This window comes from Cavia porcellus, unplaced genomic scaffold (genome assembly GCF_034190915.1).
Source record: "Cavia porcellus strain 051 isolate PalLab524CR breed Dunkin Hartley unplaced genomic scaffold, mCavPor4.1 scaffold_3, whole genome shotgun sequence".
Taxonomy (NCBI): Eukaryota; Metazoa; Chordata; class Mammalia; order Rodentia; family Caviidae; genus Cavia; species Cavia porcellus.
The window spans coordinates 76,131,300-76,137,299 of record NW_026947486.1 but is presented as its reverse complement, the minus strand read 5'-3'; the positions used below and the strand labels follow the sequence as shown (position 1 = coordinate 76,137,299).

Genomic DNA, 6,000 nt, shown 5'->3' with positions numbered 1-6,000 from the left:
TGCCGTACTAGAGGTGCAACCTAGGACCTTGCACTAGCTGAGCACTCTACCACTAAGTTATATCACAGCCCCATAAGGGTCTTGAAGAACGAATTTGTCTTGTATTATCTGGGTAGATCCTAAACGCAGTTACATGTATTCTTATTGAAAGAGTTGCTGGCCCAGACCGGACACTTTAACCAAGAAAAGCCGCAGCCAAGATAGGGGGGTCCTGCCTCCCCCGCCCCTATAAATTTGCCTGTAACCCTATACCCCCATCCCTGGGAACCTGTTTCTGGCGCCAAGCATGTGCCAATGAAATACCTGTGCATCCCTAATGCCCCTTGGGGTCCACCCCAGTCAGAGGCTACTTATGGGCCTGACTCCACATGTTAGAAAAGAAGAGAAGGAGAAGAAGAAGAAGAAGGAGAAAGGGAGAGTGTGTTCCAGAGAGAGACCACTGGCCCCGGGTGCAGAAAAGCAGGGAAGTATACAGAAGGGAAAATGTAGAACAGAAAAAGATGCGACCACAAACCAAGGGATACCAACAGGAAGACAAAAGGTACAGATTCTCCAGGAATGGTGGTGCAACCTATGTTCCCGGCATTGAGGAAATCTGAGGCAAAAAGATCACAAGTTAAGGACCAGCCAGAGCAACCTATCAACTTAATAAGAACTTGTCTCAAAAAAAAAAAATGCAAAAAGAAATGGGGCTAGAGCACAGCAGAAAGACTCTAGGTTCCATTCATAATATCATTAAAATAGTCAAAATATGGTTTTCACATTTATTACTTTATTTCTACTTCATTTTATGTGATGGAGCAGGGGGCGAGCCTAAAAAGAGGGACCTCTAAGAAAGATGATGGTAGAAGCAGAGGCTCCAGACAAAAGTGATAGCGGTGATGTTTACCACTTAGTGCAGGTAAAGCAGTTGGAGAAAAAACAGAAGATCTTGTGGGGAGGGTTCATAGTTTTGGGGATAGAGGTGGGGATGGGTATCAATTTGATGGTGCGTGTGTTCGAAGAGCTCCTGAAATCGACGCGTCGTCTGAGGGCTCATACTCCTGCAATGCAAATAATCAAAAGTTTAAGTACTTGCCATGAAATATACAGTCCTGAATACACAAAAGTAGATGCTCATGGGAATTTTAGAGGTTATGTAGTTTATTAATTTATCAGTCATTAATTTATCACACTAAATATTTATTATTGCTTTGTTCAGGATTGAATTCAAGGCCTTACAAATGACCAGCAAGCGTTTTACGACTGAGATATGTACCCTGCCCTGGATTTTCTTTTTGAAAGTGAAATACCAGCTGAGTGTGTTGGTAAATGCTTGTAATTCCAGCACTCTTGGAGGTTGAGGTAGGAGAGTAGAAATTCAACACCCAGGGTAATTTAGCCAATGAGTGAAACTCAAAATTAAAAAAAAAAAAAAGAATAAAGGGCTGCAGATATAACTTAATGCAGGGGTCTTGGGTTAAATTCCCAGTATCAAAAAAGCATTTTGAACGTACTTTTTGACATCATCAAATGTTTTTCTCAAAAGTGTTTTTGTGTAGTTTATTGTCACAAAACATTCAGTACAATTTAAACAGTATAATTTAAGAAAATAATACCTGGATCTTTTCCATGCATGAAAAAGGTTTATTGTCTTAGAAATAAGATATATGGAGTTATTTAAACTAAAATGCAAGTTTACCAAAAAGTCTTCCTTGAGTCTTATTTTTTCTCTATTTAACAAGATGAATTTCTAACATAGCACTGAAAATGCTGTGCAACACAAAGTATAGTTACTATCATTACCTGGTTTCCGCATTGATCGAATTTTGTTTCTTGTTCTTTGATCTTTTATTTCTTTTTCTGTGTCTACGACGCTTCGACCTTGAATCCCCCATTTGCCTTCAAAAGAAATATACATTTAAGAATACTGTTTTTGGAAATCTTTAAATGATGTTGAATATAATAAAGCATTTTTACAACTTAAATTCTGAGTCATGACTATTTTCATAAAAATGAAGTATCTATGTGGCTGTGGGGCTAAGCACTTGTAGTGAGAGTAGTAGGCATGAAGAAATCTGCCCACAAGTCAGTTAAAATGAATAGAAACTTCTCAACAACAGAAGTATAATTGCCCCATAGGTTCATGAAAAACAGTTCAGCATCTTTGGCCATTAGGGAAATGCAAATCAAGATAACACCCAGATTCTATCTTACTCCAGAAAGGATGGCTGCCATCAAGGACTCCCACAACAACAAATGCTGTTGAGATTATGGGGAAAGGAACTCTTCTATATTGTTGGCTGGAATGTAGATTCCTATAACTACTTTGGAAACCGGTATGGAGATTTACAGAGAGCCATTCTGGACCTTGCTGCAGTCCAGTGGAGTTTATATTTGCAATCCTTAGGAAGTTATTGGAATTCCAATAAGCAATTCCAATCTACCACTTCCAGAGCAACCCACAGCGGGAATAAAGATATAAGCACATATATATATAGTGATGGGGAGCCCAGGAGGTCCTAAGACTACTTAGAACAATAACTAACCAGAACAAAGACTTCCACCCATTGTCAAACCTGGGTTTTATTAATTCATGAACAGGAGTGGCTCCATGATAAGTGATTGTGAGAATGGTGGGAAGCAAGTGAGTGCTGTGAGCTGTGCTAGTTAGGAAGTAAAATAGCACCTCTTGGCACCTCTGCAGCATGAAGAGAGAGGTATGCAACAAGACGAATCTTCATGCCTCAGTTTGAAGAAGTAATTTGTGTTTTGGGGTTGATGCTTTAGCTTTGATGCTCTGAGATGTCATAGATTCCTTTATGCTCTGAGATGTCATAGATTCTTTCTGGAGCTTCAGTCTCAGTCAACAGTCCAGCCTCAATCCACCTAGCTTACATATACTAGTTGGAGACTGTAGGTGGAGCGTCACGGACTTGTCTCACATTGCTTTAAAAGCTACAGATCACCATCTAGACTAGACCCATTTGCATTGTTTAATGCAAATTGATGTGGTAAATAAATATTCCAGCCAGTTCTGTGTATATCAATACACAGAATTAAGGCTAGTTTAACCAAAATGAAGACAAATGCTCTTCTTTTCAGTAGAACCACCCTGGTGGTCCTCTATGGAGATTCTTAAAACTAAGAATAAAGATTCTGTTTGACCCAGCCAAACCTCTTCTGTGTATGTCCCCAAAGAAATTAAATACCTCATATTAGCAGTGATACAAGCATACTCTTGTTGCTAGCAGCACAACTCATAGTAAGTAAAACTTGGAAGCAGCCTATAAGCCAACTGACAGATGAATGAATAAATAAAATGTTGTATATATACAAAATGGAGGACAACTTAGTCATAAAGAGGGATAAATTTGAATAATTTGTAGGAAAATCCACTCCTCTCCTCATGAGTTCTTACTGCTAAGTAAAATAAATTAGACACAGAAGGTTAAATGTGGCATGGTTTCTCATATGTCAGAAACTCAAAGTATAACAACTTAAGGAGAAAAATAAAAGACAAATGACAGGAAGCAGAGAGGTAGACTTTGTGGAAATGAGAAGAGATGGGAGGAGAAGAAGAAAGGAGAAGGGGATATAAAAAGAATGTGATATGGATATGCACCAATTCCTCATAATAAATGTATTTATTATGTATTGCACACACATACTAATAAAAACATTTTTAAAACATATTTTTAAAAAATATACCCCCAACTAGAGGCAAATAATCGCACATTTACTCCTAGAAAAAAATGAAAGTGAAAAAAGAGGTGAACCAAGTAGTTTTCCTTCATTCGTTGTGGACATTTTGACTGTTTTGCTATTGAAATTCAGACCTTAGAAACTAATACAGGAGAGGAGGAGCTGGGCAGATCTGGGGTGCCCTCACTGGGCTCTTTGCGTGTCTGGAGGACTCTGGATATCTCTGTCCAGACTGTTGGAGTCCCCCCAGGCTCCCAGGTGCAGTGAAGGGGAGAGGTGAGTTTGAGGCTTCCACATCAGCCTCCCCATTCCTGTTGCAGTTGGAGAACTGCTGAGCTCCCGACGGATGGGCGGGCCCACACTATCAGCCGAGCCCAGCCTGTTGTGCTGCCGCACCTGGCCATCGGTGTGCAGAGGAGGAGCTGGGCGGATCTGGGGTGCCTGCATCTGCCTCTCCGTGTGTCTGGAGGACTGTGGATATCCATGCAAGCAGGGAGGGACCACAGGTTCCTGAGGCGCTGAGGCCTGTGGTGAGTACCCTAACCTGGCTGCAATTGAAGAACTGTGGAGCTTCCAAGGGGCAGGTGGGCACACAGTGTCCCTGAGGCCCAGCTTGTCTGGAACTGCTGAGTTCTGAGCAGGCAGAGGAGGGCCACTGGTTCTGTAGTCCCAATGGCTTGGGGTAGCATGGTGCCAGAGTCTCAGTAGCTGCAAACATAGAAGGGGATTTTCAACAGATCCTGAGGAAGCTTTCAAATAAAACTTGAAACACAGAAATATAGGAAAATGACAAAACGAAAGACCAAATTTTTTTTTTTTAAGAGGAAAAAGAGATAAACACAAAACAAACCAAAGCGGCGTAAGGGTACACGCAATACAGAACTACAAAACAAAATAAAACAAAACAAAACAAAACAAAAAAACATAACAGTAAGAAATTACCTGCTAGTAGATTACACACTATTTTCTTGAAAATAGTTCCTCAAATCACAGTATCAAAGAACACAAGGTGGACATTCAAACAGGGAGACTGCAAACAGCTGTGTTCAATGTTCCAAAAACATTGATAAAGTCAGCTATTTAACACCTCCAAACACACTTGCTGTTATATGCGTTAGAGCTCTTTTTCTTTTTTTTTTTTTTTCCCTCTCTTTTTTACAACAAAATTTACACATCTTGGATTTTATTACACCTTAGTGCTTATTACTTTCTTTGGGGGGGGGGAAGAATACAGTCAAATATGGCAAAACAAAGCTGTCAGTCAATACCAAGGATAGACATAGCACATGGTGTAGAACAGAGTACAAGTTTATCAACCATGGTTATCAACGTCGTCCCTTGTTTCCTTAAAAAGAATTGTCTATCTTATTAGATATTATAAAGTTGGACAAAACAGTAGAGAACAAGACCAATAAAACTTAGGCATTGTAAACATTACAGGACTTCCAAAGAAGACAATAGTTAAACCAGAATGGGTATCTTAGTGAATCTTATTGTCTTCAAAGTAATTGCCTATGTCTTCAAACTTGATACTATCATATAGAATGGAACAGAGTCTAATCAGTCAAAACAAGATCGTGGGAGTACTACAGGACTTCAAAACAAGTTAATAGGAAATCGAAAAGAGTTGCTATTTATATATCCTAATTTTTTTGAATTTTTTCTTTAATTAAGACAAACATAAGAAATGACTAAATAATTTTTTTTGAAACAATAAGGGGAAGATTGAGATAAAACAGGACATAACAATATAACAATAGAGGTCACAGCATGACTGTTTCAACAACCTAGTACTTCACCACCTTATAACCTGACTTAATAGTAGTTACCATAGTGTCTTTTTCCTTGAAATATTTGGGTAAAACTTCATATACTCTAGCTTCAAATATTTGCGTATCAAGAAGCCCAGAATAAAGCCTTTCTAATTAATGAGTGAAAACTTTATAAGGCTTCAGGGCCACCTAATGGGGAATCATGATTACCACATATTTTTATATATTTGAAACATTATTTACATTAGGGAAACTATTCGGTATTCACACATGCGAGATTGATTTATTTCACTAATGAGTATGGTCCCAAGCTGCGCCCATTTATTGATAAATATCTCAATGTGATCCTTCTTTATAGCTGAATAATACTCCATTGTATAGAAATACCACAACTTTTTTATCCATTCCTCAGTTGATGGTCACTTGGGTTGTTTCCAAGATCTGGCGATTACAAATTGTGCTGCTATAAACATAGGTGCACATATATCACTGTGGTATGATGCTTTCAGTTCTTCTGGGAATATGCCTAGAAGTGGAATAGCTG

General features: G+C 39.0%; 1 long non-coding RNA gene across 2 annotated transcripts in view; it reads right to left on the bottom strand.

The window, feature by feature from the left end:
• Window positions 1-759: 759 nt before the first annotated feature.
• Window positions 760-6,000, bottom strand: part of LOC106027193 (uncharacterized) — a 146,328-nt gene continuing 141,087 nt past the window's right edge. For both annotated transcript variants that reach the window (XR_010046629.1, XR_001200754.3), the window contains exons 3-4: window positions 1,786-1,881; window positions 760-1,043 (exon numbers count right to left, since the gene is read on the bottom strand). This is a non-coding gene — a long non-coding RNA (uncharacterized LOC106027193). The remainder of the gene's footprint in view (window positions 1,044-1,785; window positions 1,882-6,000) is intronic.